This window comes from Sparus aurata, chromosome 7 (genome assembly GCF_900880675.1).
Source record: "Sparus aurata chromosome 7, fSpaAur1.1, whole genome shotgun sequence".
Lineage (NCBI taxonomy): Eukaryota > Metazoa > Chordata > Actinopteri > Spariformes > Sparidae > Sparus > Sparus aurata.
This window is the reverse complement of record NC_044193.1, coordinates 32,374,175-32,393,230: the sequence shown is the minus strand read 5'-3', so window position 1 is coordinate 32,393,230 and position 19,056 is coordinate 32,374,175. Positions and strand designations below refer to the sequence as shown.

The following is a 19,056-nucleotide window of genomic DNA, read 5'->3' as shown; positions in this document are numbered from 1 at the left end:
TTCCCACCCAATGCTTTATTGAAAACGTAATTAGCGGCCAAAGATACCAGACTATACATTGAACATGCGCAAAGCGTGGCCACACTGCAGAAATGTACCATGAGAAATGGTATGACAATAACGGAAAATGGAAATTAGACTCATTATTTCGTTTTGGTTTCCTTGTATGTTATATCTTTTGTTTTGGGTTGAAAATAGGAGGACGGTCCATGTATCTTTTGGTCATTTGATTTTCCTTTCAGAAATGTGTGATAAAAAACAAAAAACTAATGGTTAGGGGCGCCGTTTAGCTCATTTGGTAGAGCGCATGTCCCATGTGCCAAGGATCTGCAGCGGACCCGGGGTCGTCTCCCGGCCTGGGTCCCTTTGCTGCGTGTCGCTCCCCCTCTCTCTCCCTGTTTCCTGTCACATCTTTAGCTGTACTATCAATAAAGCCATAAAAGGCCAAAAAAATACTTAAAAAAAAAAAACAAACTAATGGTTATTTGATTTTCCTTTTAAAATTGAAATACAAGGCATTTTTCTTTTTCATGGTCAAAAAGGGATGAGCGAAATTTAAAAAATGATTCGATTGTACAATGTACAAGTAGTTTTTATTGCCTGTTGTTAAACAGTAGGTAATATAAATATTTACAAAAAAATATAAGGTAAATCAAAAACTATGTCTAAATATAAATGTATAACTAAATATATCCACTCTGTTCAGCCGTTACAGATAATTGGCATATAGGAGCTTTGAGAGCTGGTGTTGGGGCTTTCTGGGCTGAAGAGTTTGTGTGGCACTGCCCAGCTGTGTGGTGCTGCGTATACGGATGGAGTTCCCCGGCACTCGAGGCATCTACGTGGGGTTCAGACCGGCCCTTGACTGAACCTTGTCACATAGTGGTCCATCACCTCCTTCTTGTCCAGCGTTTCTAACTGCGCAGAGAGTACCTCAGGAATGGAGATCTTCAAAACCTCATCTGCGTATGAACCAGGGTCCTGAAAAACCTTCTCAAACACCAGGTCCAAGATGTCATCCACCTAATCTGCAATTAGAAAAAGTGAAATATTGTGCGTACTTTATCGTGTTTTATCGTATATTTATTAAAAACAAAATTAGAAAAAGCCATAGACACTGGTTAATTTATATTTATTTATTTTACAAGTATTTTTTAATGTCTGTTTCATTTTTCTGTGTGATTTCAATAAAAAGGTTTAAAACTTACGAAAGGTTGGTTGCTCCTTCACTGGCTTTGCTGTGTATTCTCCTCCTTTCTTCCACTTTGGAAATGAAGCCTGAACAGTGGCTCACCAGCTGAGGTTGTTGCCTGTGGACGGTCTGTATTTTCATTGAAGTGCAGGGCTGCCAGGTATAGTCTTGGGAGGAAAAATAATACAGTGCTAAATAAGAATGCGAGCACATTGTACACATTGCAAAAAATATTCAGAAAATGGTGATTTATTTTCAAATAAATAGCTGTATTTAAAAAAATGCAGGACTCAAATGTCCTCTGATGATGATTCAAAAATCAATTTGATAAGGAAGAATCTGGCAAATCACAATCCGAGCAAACCCATGCACATCCCTCATTTCACATTAGATTTTAGTAAGTGAGCAAAAACGTACACATTTGCGAAGCAACTTTTCTGTGTCCGTGTCTGCATATAACTAACGTTAATCGTAGCACAGCAGGCAGGTAACCCCTGTCTCCGGCTTCAAAACAAAGTAGTGATTGCTTTACTGCAGATAACGTTTTGGTACTCTCAGATCGGGTCTCTCATGCAAGCAGCTAACACTACACACGTAGTTACATGAATACTAACACAAAGGAAGTCTTTAGCCTCCTTTAGCACAACATGATAATAAATTAACGCAGCTCACCGTCCGTGAACAACTGAGACCATTTCATACCGTCTGCTCAGCCGTGAGCATGTGGAGGAGACGGTCTCCCATGCGTATTCACGTCGGAGAAGTTGTTCGAGGACGGTGAGCTAGCTAGCTAGCTGCTCGGCCATCTTCTAGGAACAATCTCGTTGCCAGTCCAGCTTTATACTGACCCTGGTTGCTGAAACAGTCCGGCGTGAAGTGACTGGCACAGACAAAAACACTTTTGCTCACTGAAGCTGGGACGTTTCCCTGAAAAATAAAATTTAGCCACTTCGCTCTGATATCCTCTTTGGTAGGGAAGCAATGAAGGGAAACATGAGTATCCATGCATCTCATGACATAGCAGGAGTGCTTGGCTTTCGGGTTGTACATGGTAGCGGTCAGGCTGTCGCGTACGAGTGAGGCGAGAAAATGGCGGATCATCGTTCAGGTAGCCGGCGTAATGTGGGAGGAGATATCCAGCATGAGGGTGGGAGTATTCAAATCACCCGCTCTGTTACGTAACAGCGCGGGTGAAATCCAACTGGCTCCTTTAGAGACACATTTCCTGACTGCGTCCGTTTACAAAACATTGACTTAGTGGTCAGAAATCATTCTTAAGGGGTGGGGAGGCACTCCGGATATGCAAATACACACACTAAAGCAACGAAAAAGTGAGTTTTGCATAATATGTCTCCTTTAACCATTTGGTCCCAAGTGATTGAATGCTCACATGTACAAGTGTCCTTGTTGAGAAAAATACTGACTCCTGATGTTCAGGCGAGCACCTTGAATTGTAGCTCACTGTCACTGGTGTGTGGGAAAATGGGCAAAAGCGCTTTGGATAAATGAATGACGAGATATACATGCAGGCGTTTCCTTGTGTTATTATTTACTCATACATCCATTGTACTACTGGGTGAGTCTACAGCTTCCTGGTTAAGAGTTGTGTAGAGGATACATGCTCAGGGAGGAGGCTTATATTGCAGTAAGGGGGAATGTCAGAAAGGGGTGAGTTTCCTCTGAGACATGGTCGGTCTAGTTAAAATGGAATGCTGCCTGCCGGCATGTTTGGGTTTCAGCCGCTCTTTGTTCACTGAGCGCCTAGTTTCGCAACAGCAGACTGCTACAGGGAGAGAAGAAGAGAGAAAGAAAGAAATAAATAGCGTAAGGACACAATCTGTAGTGGCAGAAATGAGGTTGCAAGCACGGACTGGACTACAGTTCCTTCTGCCTTCATGTCCTCACAGGTTATATTGAATGGTACAGTATTTGAATGAGTCTACTTCTGCTACTGTATCATAAGAAACTCACAGTTAGGGCTTGGTATTGTTCCATACTGTCTTAAACCAGCGACCCCACTGATATTTATATACCAATAAAACACTTTGTTCTCCTGGTGCCTTACTTTTCTTGTTTTTTTCTACAAAGCCATTTTGAGCAACTGTGGCAGACATATATGAGGGAAATATGTCCAATCGATTCATGGACACTAGTTAAAAAGCATCCTATCACTTTGTCATAGTTTCTGGTTTTGTTTTTTCCTGTTTTATTTTGAAGTTGTCTCTTTTCTTGTCTCATTATTATATACATCTCATTAAATGTTCAATTTAAGTGATGAATTGCTAAAACTACTTAATCCGATCAGCTACAACATTAAAACCACCGACATGTGATGCGATCATCTTGCTACAATGCAATGTTCTGCTGGAAACTTTGGATTTGCTTGCATTCTTCCGCTGTATGAATGTAAGAAGAGACCGTGGACTTCAGGAGCTTCAGCGGCCTTGCGGGTGTGCACCAGATGCTGAGGACAGACGTTTCCTGCTGTTTTGGTGAGGTTGTGGTTCCTGCTGCTCATCAATGAGGTGCTGCTTCAGACTGAGAAACAAGTGAGGGATATTCCTCACAGTATGCCCATACAGTGTTACAGTACAGTGTTTTTTTTCATGAGCTCCTACTTTGAACCGTGGCAATGATCCTAAATGCAAGCTTGCTAAAATAAAACATTTACACAAAAAGTGCACTCAGGCTGAAGAAACTAAAGATTAAAATTCGACTGTATGCATTTCTCCTCATTTTAAAATTTAATATTTCCGGTCTGGCTCCAGTCCGTCGCAGCTCTGCAACGGCAGCAGAGCAGATAGGTTTCACTCTAGCCTATGTGTTAACTTCCACTGCGTTGTGTATCTGCTCTGTTGCAGGTCAGGCAGTCCGGACCCTTCCGGGGATATGCAGGGCTTCTATTTCTGTTGGATGTCGAAGCACGGCACAGAAATTGAGCCAAATTCAACACAGAGCAGACAGGAAGTCACACACCAACAACCTAATATCGGCTTAATTTACTGTGTCAATGCCAGCAGAAAAAACTGAAAAAAGGGACAAATACAAGCTCTTCTTCCAGTCCTTCAGTCGCGGGAACACTTCATGTTGACAGTGTTTATGACACATACCTATAACTGTGGTCGTGCGTGATTATGTGATTATGGCGAGAACTCCACGGTCTTGCAACTGAACAGCTGTTCAGCAGTGCTGCACCATGCCGGAGTAAAAGTGCAGCCGATGGGGGTTGCGGGACAATGGAGGAACGGAGTCGGAACGCGACGCATATGCATCGGGTGGAATTCTAGAGTTAGAGTCATCCACCATACTAAATGGAAAGAAACAAAGTACAAATAATGGAGGCTCATTAAACAAACTGTTGGTAACATTATATGGGTGAGTATGTGGGTGAGGATATCAGTAAAATAAACTGCCAGTGGTGTTTCCACATCAGCAGGTCCTTAAGACAGACCTGCTCATAAAAAAGAAGCCAACTCACTTATGCCACTACTCCATTGTTTAGGAAAGGGTTTGCTCTCTAATGCTGCAAATATTATTCTCACCACATCTTCCTCAACTGTCAGTATCACATGATGTTGTAATGACGGACACAATTCTTCCATTCTTAAATCATCTGCAAGGAATTTATGGCAACACCACACCCCTCCCGATGGTTCAACACACACACACACACACACACCTCACATCTTGTTACTGAGTTGTAAATCAGGAGCAGTGCATGTTCTGCTGCTGGCATTCAATGACCTATGTTCCGTTTCCGCCAGTTAATTTTGCCAAGTGAATCAGACGTATCAGAATGTGGCACAGGCGAGGAGAGGTGGATACATAGAGCGCAGATAGAATGGAAAATATGGGATTCATTTCTCCTGTCTGTACATGCTGGGTTGTGTTTCAGCTAATGGCAGCACACACTGCAGAAGTGAAGTCACTGGGCAGTGCAGAGTGAAGAAACACAGTGCAGGTCAACCATATGCAGAGGAAGGTCTATAACGACACAGTGCATGCTTATACTTTATACACACATCAGTAAAGACATGCAGTGACTTTGTAAAACACACCTCACACAACCAAGTTTAGAAATCACCCAGGATCAACGTTAATAAGTTCTACTGAATACCATCACTGGGAACCTATGCTGGTTTTCACACATCACCACCCTGATTAAAAAAGGGGCAATAGGAAGCATCCTGAATGGAAACATTACAAACTGGCATGGTTCATGCTCAGCCCGGGACAGGAAGGCTCTACTGTAGTTGCTTAAAATCGGTGAAAGAAGATGTCTGCACGGAACCCAAGGGATACTTGACAACACCTGTCTCATTAATAAAACCCCTTTGTACCTCAAGAAGAAGTCTGATAGTCTTCTGTAGTTTCAGCTGGGAGAAGTAAAAGCACTGAGTTTTCTTCTTAGTCTAAGATGTAAACAACAAATGTTAACTGCCAACATTTTATTCTGGTGACTGGGCTATATTATTCTCATGAAATATATTATGAAATATAATCCCACAATACTATGTGTGTATGGGCATGGTTTCTTGCAATATTTATCAGTATAAATATAAGTATTTCCTAACATCGGGAGCAGGTTTTAATATTTAAGTGCTGTTTTACACTTTTTATAGTTAACTATCTAGGTAAATGCTGGTGAAGGCTTATTCACATGACGTATATGGTGAATCATTCTGTGGTTAGAGGAAATGGCCATAGCAGATTACACAATGGAAACTAACAACCAGTGCATTGTAAGTCAGCACCACTGAACTGTAAGTGACTCACAACAGAAGGATGGAAGCCAAAGCTGTCTGATGAGGGTTGGGCTTGTAAAATGAGGAAACCTGATAGGGTTTCATGCACCACCTTCACGCTATGGTTTTCACTCACTATCTGTGAGTGAATCTTTAAACCTCTTACACCAGATTCAAAGTACACAGTATAAGACAAGGAGCTGAGAACTAATTCTGAAACTGAAAGTGTCATAATTTCCAATAAATCTATTGCTTGTTGGTGGAGATCAATATTTCCCATTATTGGTATCATGAAAAACGATATCGCAGCAATAGACACAATAAAAAAAAAAAAGCAAATTTGTAGTGTGTTAATAATACTCAAATGATATTGTGTAAATAATCAAGCACCTTTTAATCTTTGAATTCTTTAATTATCATAGTAGTTAACCATGATGCATGCTTAGTGCTGGTTGCCACCAGCTAGTAACTAGCTAGCTATAGTTCCTACAACAGTGTGTGGCTTCTTCTGCTGGACAAAGTCATGTCAGAGGAGATAACACTCTGCCCAAAGTGTTGGTAGATGTTACGATAATATTATTAACATTAATTATAATTAATTATTAACTACCACTGACTTATCCATTATGTGGCTCTAAACATTACCCTTCAATTGTGCCATGTTGTAATGTGCAATTTGGACAAAACTACATGTAAATGCCATGTACATCTGACTATGTTTGTCATCACTGCACATAAATGAGTGTAAAATAATGCTTCACTTGCCTTCTTTCAAAAATGTATTTATGGCTGTCTATCAATGTCAAGCTTTTGATCTGCTTTGTTTGCTAGTTTTTATTCTATAAAGTGCATGCTGCCACATTTTGAAGTTTCAATAAAATCTGATAAATATGAGGTTGACTTCCTGGAATAGAATGGAATTATTCAGAGGTTATTCAGACCTTTCTAACCAAATAGGATACATGTGACTTGAAAGACAACAATGCAATCTAGTGGACGACTTGTATCACTTACACCATACATTGCTGTGCTTCTACTCAAAATTGACAACTTCCTGTTGGACTGAGAGTATGGGTCTAAATGAGTTTTTTGTGCGTCTTGTCATAACACACATGCATGCCAAATTTCTTTCATGTGCGTGCATGTAGGAAGCCTAAATTGACTGAGATAAAACTTACGTCCTGTGTCCAGTGGGTGGCGCTATGGATATGACATAGTATTGATGCCCAGATCTATTCAGGGCGACTCCCTGTACATTCCTGAGCGATTTGGCCGAGATAGGAAATAGTATGAAGAAGTTATGAGGACTTGATGCTTCATGATGAAGGATTTTAATGGCGGGCACCGCCACGGCTAGCAGGTATGACGTAGGATAAAGATTTTCCTAGCGTGTCATTGGCATGGTCCGAGGAGTGTACTGACTGACTGTGAAGTCTGTGGTGTCCAATCTGTAGGAGGAAGAAGGAAAGCATGATGTACGGCAATATTTCAAAATGGCCTCCAAATTCAAAATGGCCGACTTTGTATAGCTGTGTAGATGTATTCAGGGCGAGACTGTCTACATTTATGAGGAAATCTGTGGAGATGGGGCATTGCATGTGGAAGTTATAAGGGCTTGATGCTTGACAGCAAAGGGAAAAAATGGCGTCTGCCGTCACGCCCACTAGGTATGACACAGCTGAAATATTTCTATAGCTTTTGTTCTTCAAGGCATGAAGATGATACTGAGTGAATGTGAAGACTGTGGTGTGTAAGCTCTAGGACGAGATAGTTTTCAAAGTTGGCATGAATTTGTCAAAAACGCCGCCACACATCAAAATGGCTGACTTCCTGTTGGACTGAGAGTATGGGTCCAAATAGGTTTTTTGTGCGTCTGGTCATGATGAATGTGCGTACCAAATTTTGTCCTTCTATGTGCATGTAGGAGGCGGGGCATCACAATAGGGGGTGCTACAGAGCCCGCAGGTCACGACAGCGCCCCATGACAACACAGATTTTTTCAGGGCAACTCCTTCTACATTCCTGAGAGATTTGGCCGAGATAGGAAATTGTATGAAGAAGTTATGAGGACTCGATGCTTTACGGCGAAGAATTTGAATTGACCGCTCCACCGCGGCCAGCAGGTATGACGTAGGATAAAGATTTCCATAACTTTTCATCTTCAAGGTCAGAGGATGATACTAAGTGACTGTGAAGTCGGTGGTGTTACGTCTGTAGGAGGAGATAATTTAAGTACGAAGATTGGCAATATTTCAAAATGGCGGCCAAAATCAAAATGGCCGAATTAGTATTGATGCAGAGATTAATTCGAGGAGACAGCCTCTACACTTATGAACAGTTTGGTGTGGATAGGAAATTGTATGTTGAAGTAATAAAGCCTTGATGCTTGACAGCGAGGGAAAAAAATTGTTTCCACCGACCCGCCCACTTGAGTATGACATAGCTGAAAGATTTCCATAACTTTTGTTCTTCAAGGCATGAAGATGATAATTGAGTTAATGTGAAGACTGTGGCGTTTAAAGCTCTAGGAGAAGATAGTTTTCAAAGTAGGCATGAATTGGACAAAAATGCCGCCACACATCAAAATGGCAGGCTTCCTGTTGGAGTGACGGCATCGGTCCCGCAACTTTTTTGTGCGACTGCTCATGGTGAATCTGTGTAACGAATTTTGTTCATCTATGCGCATGCTGAAGGCAGGCAAGAACAATAGGGGGCGCTACAGAGCCTGCAGGTCACGCCCATGCCCAATGACATTAAATTATAACATTTTTCGCCAGATGTGAAGTATGTTCAAAATTTTGTGAGTTTTGGGGTATGTTCAGGCTTCCAAAACAGCAGTTAAACCGCAGAAGAATAATTCTTTCTCTTTCAATTCTTACAATAGGGACCTCACAGGTCTGCGACCTGCTCGGGCCCTAATAACACTCATATCTTGCACACAGGTGATTTAATGTCTAACATTAACACAGAACAACTTAATTAACACGTTTCCCTTTTATTCCAAAAATATGAATCATAATTAAGTGAAAGTCACATTATGCAGTTCTGGTGTAATTGAGCAACTCTATGTATATGTTACTCATTTGCAACATCAACATGAAGCATTCATGATGCATATCATTTAATTTCCTACAGCACGTACAGTTAATTTTAGACTCCAGAAAGCACTGGTTAAGGTCATGTAAAGATTTTGCTCTCAGTCGACGAGAAAATTATCAACTGTGACCTGACTGTTTAAATGTATCATGAGAAAAAGGGCTCAGTAAACACTGCTTGACAACTGACTGAGTGGGGCTGATCACGGCCTTTGAGATACCACTTCCAAGACAGAGGATAGATAATGGAGGTGATTTACAGTGGCTCTGACCCGGACTATGATCCATTGTAGATATGGTAGCAAGGACAGGAGAGGCAATAAGCTGCAGAGGAGAGAGGGAGAGTTAAACACCAGCAGTGAGGGAAAACGGTATGCGTAGCTAATGTTTTCACACCTTAATGGGATTATTTGCGACCAAACCAGAGGTGATTGTGGAAAGACGAACAAGGATTGTTTTGTGAGTTTTATCACGCTTATGTCAAGTTTGAATGAAGTGTGTTTTACGTTGAGGTAACAAGGTAGGTATGTGCTTGTTTACTCTGTAAAAGAGAGTACTAAAAGGAATTGCAAGTACAGTACTGTGCATGATGCCATATAATACAATCCAATAATAGGTTGTGCAAATCAGGTGGCCAAGTAATGTGACTCCATCTGTACAGTATAGGCTGCTTCTTAAAACATGGTTCCCCAGTGGTGAAACTCTATCTCTGACTGCAAAAATACAGAATTCCAAAAGCTACTGATCTTTTTTTCTTTCTTTTTTTTGACATCCTAAAGTGTGATAAATGAATTCTGTTGCTGATAGCAGTTCACTCACATACACAGCTAGGATCATATTAAACCAGATGTAAATGTATTTGAAGTGTAATTAAATCACAGTAAGGCACAATTGTGGCAGATGCAGATGACCCAAATTGCCCACTGATGATAGTTAATGCTTTGTGGGACTGTTGAGAAACAGGAAAAAGACATTAACATGTGTCTCCAGGGAAGTTGACATCCTGAAACTGCCTTTAGTATCATTATATTTTAGATTTCTGTTTGCAAAAAGCAAACATGCAAAGTGCAATTAAAATTTTAGTTCAAATTTAGCCTTACAGTACAATTCTATCCAAGCTATGCCTGTTCCATGGCATTTACTGTCCAAACTGCTTATAACTATATGTTATTGCAGAGTTAAATCTTCGAATAATTATATTTATTTGTAGGTGTAGCCTGAGCACCCTCACCCCTCCTCACAGCGGGGCGCTGTGTCTCTCTGGTGCACTGATTGATGGGCGGTCACTCCTCTATATAGCAGGTGGTTTTACCTGGCGCGCCCTCTCCTTTTGCCGTTCTGCTCGTCCTCAGTGGTGGCGGAGTGGATGTCAGCGTGGTGGAGCTCAGGTGGTGTGGCTCTGCTGGCGTTGGAGCGTCCTTGGCATCTTCACCACAGATGCACGTTATCTCTGCAGATGCACGTTATCTCTGCAGACGCACGTTATCTCTGCAGCGCACAGGTAAGGCGCGGTAAAGCGCACCGCTGCCTCTTCTCCCCACTCACTTGTCGATTGTGTAAATGTGACACAGTTGTCTCCGCTGCAGTGTGGCAGACTGCTGGTGCCGTGGGGCTGGGTCGTCCTTCTGGAAGCCCATCTGGGTGTCGTTGTGTTCTCCACGTGGTAAGTCGGCGTTGTCCGCTCTTCGCTTTCCATTCTGTTGTTCCGCCTCCAGCTGATTGCTATTTTGTGTGTTGCCTTAGAATATTTATTCTGACTCTCCACGACGCTGTGCCGGTGAGGTCTAAAGACACGGAAGCCATCACCTCCTGGACCTACTGCTGTTTTGGTTATACTGCAACTGTGTTTTGTGTCTCCTCGGCTCTTCGGAGCTGCGTCGGAGGTCAATTGACCTCAGAGGCTTGTAGCGGAGCTGGCACTGGGGCTTAGATTGCTGCCCCTGGGAACTTCATTAATTAATATAATTAAGATTTGTATTGTGTTTTGGGAATGAGACTCCTCTCTATTATTTAGTTAACATGGTTTAATAACCTTTTTCTTGATTTGGGTCTTTGTTTATTTCCCTGTTATTCAATTAATGTATTGTTATTCAATTAATGTATTGTGTGTGTGTGTGTGTGTGTGTTAAAGTGGCTGTGCTAGGACTGTGAGGCTTGGTTATATTCTTTTTGTTTGTGGACAGGTGCTGTGGGCCCCTGACGGTGACCTAATCCCTGGTGGTGGACCCTTTTCTTCACGAATGTGTGTGTGTGCAGTGTCACGGGTGCTTTTGTTAATTCTCCCTCCCTTGATTTGATTTCGGGCACCAAGGTAACCTCAGCCCTGTTCACCCCTTCATTTGGCCACAGCCTAGCAGCAAGTGAGTCAGCCAATGATGTCTGTCTTATTAATTAACTGTTAAATAAAACTGTTTAGATTTTTCTAAAAACGTCTCTCGCCTGTGGTAATTTCGGACTGTGCGACCTGTAATAAAGGTAATCAATTATTCCTTTTCCACAATTAACTATTTCCTGGGGCGAAACTCCCCAGGTGGCGTTGTCGGTGACACCTTATTACCCTCCACTTGCCACAATTTGGCGTTGTCGGCAGGATCACCACATTTTAAAGGGTCAGAGACGTTTTTTTTTTGTTATAGGTATTTATCTTTTTGTTTTGTTTTTCCCATTGACGTCGGTATTTGTACAGTGGTATAGCCAAAACAGCAGTGTTCAGTCCAGTGTTCCATGTTTCATATTATCTTGTAGTGTTTTCCAGGCAACATGGATGAGGAGGTACAACAGCTTAAGGAGCTGGTGTTGCAGCTCAGGGCGGACAACGAGCGACTCCACCAGGAGCGTGCTGCTTCCCCAGGGGGCCCTGCTGGGGCAGCTTCAACCTCTGCTGGTCCGGCTGGTCATGCCCCCGCTGTCGGTGTCTCGGCTGCTCTCGCAGAGCGGTTGGTTGTGATCCCACGAGATCGTAAGTGTCCCATGTTTAATGGTAAATCGGGTATAGGCATTGTTGAGTGGGTAGAAGAGTTTCAGGCATGTGCGCGTGCTCGGCACCTTCCTGCTGCAGAGCAGGCATTGTTTATCTTTGACCACTTGGAGGGAGAGGCGAAGGAAGAGATCAAGTTTCGCTCTGCCGCAGAGCAGAGAGATCCAGCCCAGATTCTTGCCATCTTAAAGGAGCTGTATGGTTGTAGCCAGGCATATGTCACCTTACAGCAGGCTTTCTTTTCTCGCCACCAACAGGAAGGGGAGACACTGCAGGAATTCTCACTAGCTCTTATGGCTTTAATGGCCCAGGTTGAGCGGCAGGCGCCTGATGGAATGCCCAATGCTGACGTTCTTCTTAGGGATCAGTTCATAGAGCATGTCCTTGACAGCTCCCTTCGTCGTGAGCTTAAGCAGCTAGTTCGTCGCCAGCCCACCATCACCCTGTTGGGGCTGCGTAGTGAGGCTATTAGATGGGAGAGAGAGGGTCTTCCAGGGGGCTCTAGGGGTCGCAGCTCTTCATTACCAACATCTTATGGTCTCCAATATGGAGTGCAGGGCCGTTTCCATCAAGTCCCTCAAGTTGCTCCCCAAGAGCCAGGATTGGGAGCAGTAATGGACCTCTTGAAACGTCAGCAGGAGCAGCTGAACCAGCTAGCCCAGACAGTAGCTGCTTTGCAGGCCCCTCCTCCATCGGGTCCGGGGTCCCGTTCTGGCCCTGTTGTTTGCAGGAGGTGCCAACAGCCTGGCCATTTTGCCCGTGAGTGTGACGGTGAGCGAGTTCTTCCCCGCTGGCGTGCTAACTCTGTCACTGGTTTCAATCCACATGCTGTCATGTCTTCTCGTTCTTCCCAGCAGTCGGGAAACTGAAGCCCGCTGAGCTGCCGAGCCACAGCTCAGTTGGGGAGTCCCTAGGCTCACAGCCAGGTGCAGCAGCGGAGCTGATTGCTTCCTGTCCAAATATTAACGTGTCCATTGGGGGAATTGGTGTCAAATGTCTGGTGGATACTGGTTCCATGGTTTCCACCATTACTGAAAGCTTCTTTTTGGCCCAGTTTGAACCTTGGGGCCATGATCGCCTTCGTTCTTGTCAGTGGCTACAGCTGCGTGCGGCTAATGGCTTAGCCATCCCGTACATTGGTTATTTGGAGCTCGACGTGGAACTGTGTGGCAAGGTGGTGCCCTGCTGTGGCATCCTTGTTGTGAAAGACCCCCCTGGTGCTTCATCTTTTGTTCCTGGAATCCTGGGAATGAACGTAATTCGCAGATGTTATCAAGAGCTCTTTGGTGTGCTTGGGTCTTCGCTGTTTGAATCACCCTTTGTGTCAGGGGCGCCTGGCCCAGTCCTGGCCGCCCTCCAGAAGTGCCACCAGTCTTCAACCCAGGTCATCTCGAGCCTCACTGGTGCCGTCAGGGTCCGAGGCAAGCGGGTGGTGCGGATACCCGGTGGCATGATGAAGCTGGTCACTGGTACCTGTTCAGAGCAGTTTGCTAGTCAGAGTGTTTTATTCGAGCCTCCCGAGTCCGGGTTACCAGCAGGGTTGTTGGCTTCCCCATGCCTGTTAAAGGTTGTTCATGGTACTGTGTGTGTTCCAGTCGTCAACGTTGGAGAAGCGGAAGTCCTCCTTTACCCCCGGACTAGCCTTGGTGTCCTGAATGCTGCTCAGGTTGTTAGCTTGCCTGCAGGGGTGACTGAGTTGGGGTCAGCCGTGGCGACGGTGTCCTCCCAGGTAGCCACCCCTACAGTCCTCGATAGAATAGGATCATTAGATTCATCTGCCTTAACTGAGCAGGAACAGACCAGTGTGAGGTCTTTGCTGGAGAAGTATGGCTCTGTCTTTGCGGTTAATGATGGGGATTTAGGGTGCACCGATCTTATCTCGCACGATATACGTCTGCTCGATGATGTCCCTGTACGGCAGAGGTATCGCCGCATCCCTCCCTCAGAGTACGAGGTCGTAAAGACCCACATTAACCAGCTTCTTGAGTCACAAGTCATCCGTGAGAGCAGTAGTCCTTATGCGTCCCCTATTGTTTTGGTGAGGAAGAAGGACGGTGGCTTGCGGCTGTGTGTGGACTATCGGTTACTCAACAGCAAGACCCGAAAGGATGCTTTCCCACTGCCTCGCATTGAGGAAAGTTTGGACGCCCTTTCGGGGGCCCGCTGGTTTTCCACCATCGACCTGGCCAGCGGGTACAATCAGGTGCCGGTGGCTGAGCAGGACCGTTCCAAGACTGCCTTTTGTACCCCCTTTGGTCTTTTTGAATTTAACCGGATGCCTTTTGGCCTCTGCAACGCCCCGAGCACCTTCCAGCGGCTGATGCAGCGGATGTTCGGAGATCAGCAGGGTCAATCCCTGCTGCTGTACCTGGATGATATAATCATCTACTCATCTTCTGTTGAGCAACATCTGCAGCGGCTGGAGATGGTGCTCGATCGGCTTCAGAGAGAAGGCCTCAAAGCCAAACCTGAAAAGTGTGCATTTTTCCAGCAGCAGGTGTTGTACTTGGGGCATGTCATTTCGAGTCAGGGAGTTTCTACAGATCCCAAAAAAGTTGAGGCTGTGGCTAATTGGCAGCGCCCCCGTCACATCTCAGAGCTGCGCTCCTTTTTGGGTTTTGCTAGTTACTATCGGCGCTTTGTTGATGGTTTTGCAAAGCTGGCCAAGCCTTTGCATCAGTTGGTGGCTGATCTCGCTGGAACTAAGTCGAGAAAGGGGTCAGGTCAGGCACTGGGGGCGGCTTGGACGCCTCTGTGTGAGGGGAGCTTTAATGCTCTGAAGTCCAAGCTGGTCTCCGCCCCAGTGCTGGCCTACGCGGACTTTTCACGCCCCTTTATTCTTGAGACTGATGCCAGCCATAGTGGGCTTGGAGCTGTGCTTTCACAGGAGACAGATAGTGGTGTGAGACCAGTGGCTTATGCTAGTAGGGGTCTTCGGCCCACTGAGCGCAATATGTCCAACTACAGCTCTATGAAGCTGGAATTTCTTGCGCTCAAGTGGGCCGTTACAGAGAAGTTCCGGGAGTATTTGTTGGGACATAAATGTGTTGTGTACACAGATAATAACCCATTGGGTCACCTTCAGTCTGCTAAACTTGGAGCTGTAGAACATAGGTGGGCTGCTGAGCTTGCTGTTTTTGATCTGGAAATTAAATATCGTTCTGGGCGCAGCAACAGGAATGCCGACGCACTGTCACGACAGTACGTACCTGCCCCTTGTTTGGCCCCCCCACTTTTGCCTGGCACTTTGGTCCCCAACAGCATTCAGTCAAATCTACATCTGGGTCCTGTTGTGTCTGCCACTCAGTCTTTGGTCTCCATTCTTCCATCCCACTCTGCATCTGACCTCCGCGGCATGCAGGAGGATGACCCCCTGCTGAAGGAGGTTTTGTTTTTTTGGCATCGTGGGTCGCTTCCCACCTCAGCTGAGAGGCGGCAGCTTTCCCATCCAGCAACTGCACTTTTGCGTCAATGGGACCGTCTGGTTGAAGAAGATGGGGTGCTCTTCCGCCGGGTCTTTCGTTCTGACGGCGGGGAAGAGTTCCTTCAACTGGTCTTGCCTGCTGTGCTCAAGCAGGAAACACTGCATCAGCTCCATCAGGAGCATGGTCACCAGGGCATAGAGAGGACTATTGAGTTAGTCCGGCAACGTGGCTATTGGCCAGGGATGGCATCAGATATTAAGAACTGGGTCCAACAGTGTGAGCGCTGTCAAATAGCCAAGGACTCAGGACGGGTCCCACATAGTTATATGGGCCACCTGCTTGCATCTCGGCCAAACGAGATCGTGGCCATTGATTTTACACTGCTTGAACCCTCTCGCAATGGGCTGGAAAACGTTTTGGTGTTAACGGATGTGTTTAGTAAGTTTACAGTGGCTGTCCCTACCCGGGACCAACGGGCTTCAACGGTGGCCCAGGTTGTGGTCTCCGAATGGTTCTACAAGTTTGATGTTCCTAGTCGCCTGCACTCGGACCAGGGCAGGAGTTTTGAGAGTTCCTTGATCCATCAGCTCTGCGCTCTGTACAGTGTTGCCAAGTCCCGTACTACCCCCTACCATCCAGCGGGTAATGGCCAATGCGAAAGGTTTAATCGAACCCTCCATAACCTTTTGCGTACCTTGCCAGCTTCCCGGAAACGGGACTGGGCTTCTTGTCTGCCGCAGGTGCTCTTTTGCTACAACACCACACCACATCAGAGCACCGGTGAGTCACCGTTTTACCTAATGTTTGGGCAGGAGCCTCGTCTTCCTGTGGACTTCCTGCTTGGTCGTGTTCAGGATCCAGTGCCTGGTGAGGTACAGGACTGGGTTGCTGAACATCGAGCCAGACTTAAAGTTGCTTTTGAGGGTGCTCATGGGCGATTGTTGGCTGCAGCTGGCAGACGCAAAGAGAGACATGATCAACGTGTCCGGGATGCACCTCTACCGGTGGGACAGTTGGTGTACTTGAGGGACCATGGTGTGAGAGGCCGACATAAGATCCAAGACCTCTGGAACTCTATGGTCCACCAGGTTGTGAGGGCTCCTGCTGATGAGGGAGCAGTTTATACAGTGGCCCCCGTGGATGACCTGGATAGGACTCGGAAGGTGCAACGAGATATGCTGAAGGCTGTGGTCCACCCTGAGGCAGTAGCTTTTCCACCCCCGGCGCCGTCTTCACCAGTTTTGCTTCCTCTGGCAGCTTCTGTTGATGACTCCCCCAGCAGTGACCTTTGGTTTTTAGTACCTGAGACACCTGTGCTACCAACTGCTGTGCTGCCGCTTGCAGCAAGTCGTGATGCTTCTTCTGCTCCCATTGTGATGCCGCACCAGGCCGTGTCCAGATCAGCGACACCTTTGGACCATGGGAATTCATCACAGCCAGCTCCCACTTTGTCCCCGGCTGACCAGCCTAGTACCAGTCAGCAGTCCCTGCGTCGAACCAATCGTCCTACTGCTGGCAGTCATCCAAATGTCCACCATCTTCCTCGGCCAGCTGGCCCTCAGGGCCATGCGGCCAACCGACCCCCTGACCCTGCGTCTAATTCTCAAGTGGTTGTTTTCAGACCTTGGTGTTGACTGTGGTTACTGTCCATCGTCGGGTCGACGATGCAAAAGGGGGGGGCAGATGTAGCCTGAGCACCCTCACCCCTCCTCACAGCGGGGCGCTGTGTCTCTCTGGTGCACTGATTGATGGGCGGTCACTCCTCTATATAGCAGGTGGTTTTACCTGGCGCGCCCTCTCCTTTTGCCGTTCTGCTCGTCCTCAGTGGTGGCGGAGTTGATGTCAGCGTGGTGGAGCTCAGGTGGTGTGGCTCTGCTGGCGTTGGAGCGTCCTTGGCATCTTCACCACAGATGCACGTTATCTCTGCAGATGCACGTTATCTCTGCAGACGCACGTTATCTCTGCAGCGCACAGGTAAGGCGCGGTAAAGCGCACCGCTGCCTCTTCTCCCCACTCACTTGTCGATTGTGTAAATGTGACACAGTTGTCTCCGCTGCAGTGTGGCAGACTGCTGGTGCCGTGGGGCTGGGTCGTCCTTCTGGAAGCCCATCTGGGTGTCGTTGTGTTCTCCACGTGGTAAGTCGGCGTTGTCCGCTCCTCGCTTTCCATTCTGTTGTTCCGCCTCCAGCTGATTGCTATTTTGTGTGTTGCCTTAGAATATTTATTCTGACTCTCCACGACGCTGTGCCGGTGAGGTCTAAAGACACGGAAGCCATCACCTCCTGGACCTACTGCTGTTTTGGTTATACTGCAACTGTGTTTTGTGTCTCCTCGGCTCTTCGGAGCTGCGTCGGAGGTCAATTGACCTCAGAGGCTTGTAGCGGAGCTGGCACTGGGGCTTAGATTGCTGCCCCTGGGAACTTCATTAATTAATATAATTAAGATTTGTATTGTGTTTTGGGAATGAGACTCCTCTCTATTTATTTAGTTAACATGGTTTAATAACCTTTTTCTTGATTTGGGTCTTTGTTTATTTCCCTGTTATTCAATTAATGTATTGTTATTCAATTAATGTATTGTGTGTGTGTGTGTGTGTGTGTGTGTGTGTGTGTGTGTGTGTGTGTTAAAGTGGCTGTGCTAGGACTGTGAGGCTTGGTTATATTCTTTTTGTTTGTGGACAGGTGCTGTGGGCCCCTGACGGTGACCTAATCCCTGGTGGTGGACCCTTTTCTTCACGAATGTGTGTGTGTGCAGTGTCACGGGTGCTTTTGTTAATTCTCCCTCCCTTGATTTGATTTCGGGCACCAAGGTAACCTCAGCCCTGTTCACCCCTTCATTTGGCCACAGCCTAGCAGCAAGTGAGTCAGCCAATGATGTCTGTCTTATTAATTAACTGTTAAATAAAACTGTTTAGATTTTTCTAAAAACGTCTCTCGCCTGTGGTAATTTCGGACTGTGCGACCTGTAATAAAGGTAATCAATTATTTCTTTTCCACAATTAACTATTTCCTGGGGCGAAACTCCCCAGGTGGCGTTGTCGGTGACACCTTATTACCCTCCACTTGCCACATAGGCATATTTCTTGAAATGGGTTCGCTCTTTTGAGTATCTTAGATGTCATATTTAATCACCAAAGAAGAGAGGAATGTAAGCAAATAAGTTGTAAAATGTCAAACTGTTAGATATATTGAACTCCAGTATGGAACCAAGTGAGATCAGACTGTAATCACTCTGCAGAGAATCACATTACATGCAAGATGACTCTTTATGAAATAGATGATACAGTATCAAAACTATCAGATCTAAGAAAAGCTCCTCAAGAGGGAACACAAACTTGTTCTGGTAACTCAAACTTGCATATCAATTATTTATCAATGGAATTGCACCAAACGAGTCTGGAAATCACGCAGAATTCTCAAGTGATGATCCTGCAATTCCACCTCACATCCTCCAAGAGAGAGCTACTGGTGTACTTTGTCTCAGTTGGCGACCCCTCTCCATCATCACTCATCATCCTCAGCGCTTGATGGATGCCAGCAGCATTGCTTTTGCAACTCAGGTCAGCTTGATTTAGCATGGAGAAGGGTTAGGAGTGTAGAGGAGGGATCTATCAAAGACTTTC

At 45.8% G+C, this 19,056-nt stretch overlaps 2 long non-coding RNA genes across 2 annotated transcripts; one reads left to right on the top strand and one right to left on the bottom strand.

Moving 5' to 3' along the window:
* Positions 1-577: 577 nt before the first annotated feature.
* LOC115584367 (uncharacterized) lies at positions 578-1,531 on the bottom strand. The gene is made up of 2 exons (XR_003984528.1): positions 1,209-1,531; positions 578-1,028 (listed from the first exon to the last, which is right to left on the bottom strand). It is a non-coding gene; the product is annotated as an uncharacterized LOC115584367 (long non-coding RNA).
* Positions 1,532-10,260: 8,729 nt separating this feature from the next.
* Positions 10,261-11,771, top strand: LOC115584368 (uncharacterized). The gene is made up of 3 exons (XR_003984529.1): positions 10,261-10,533; positions 10,619-10,695; positions 10,776-11,771. It is a non-coding gene; the product is annotated as an uncharacterized LOC115584368 (long non-coding RNA).
* The last annotated feature ends 7,285 nt before the right edge of the window (positions 11,772-19,056 follow it).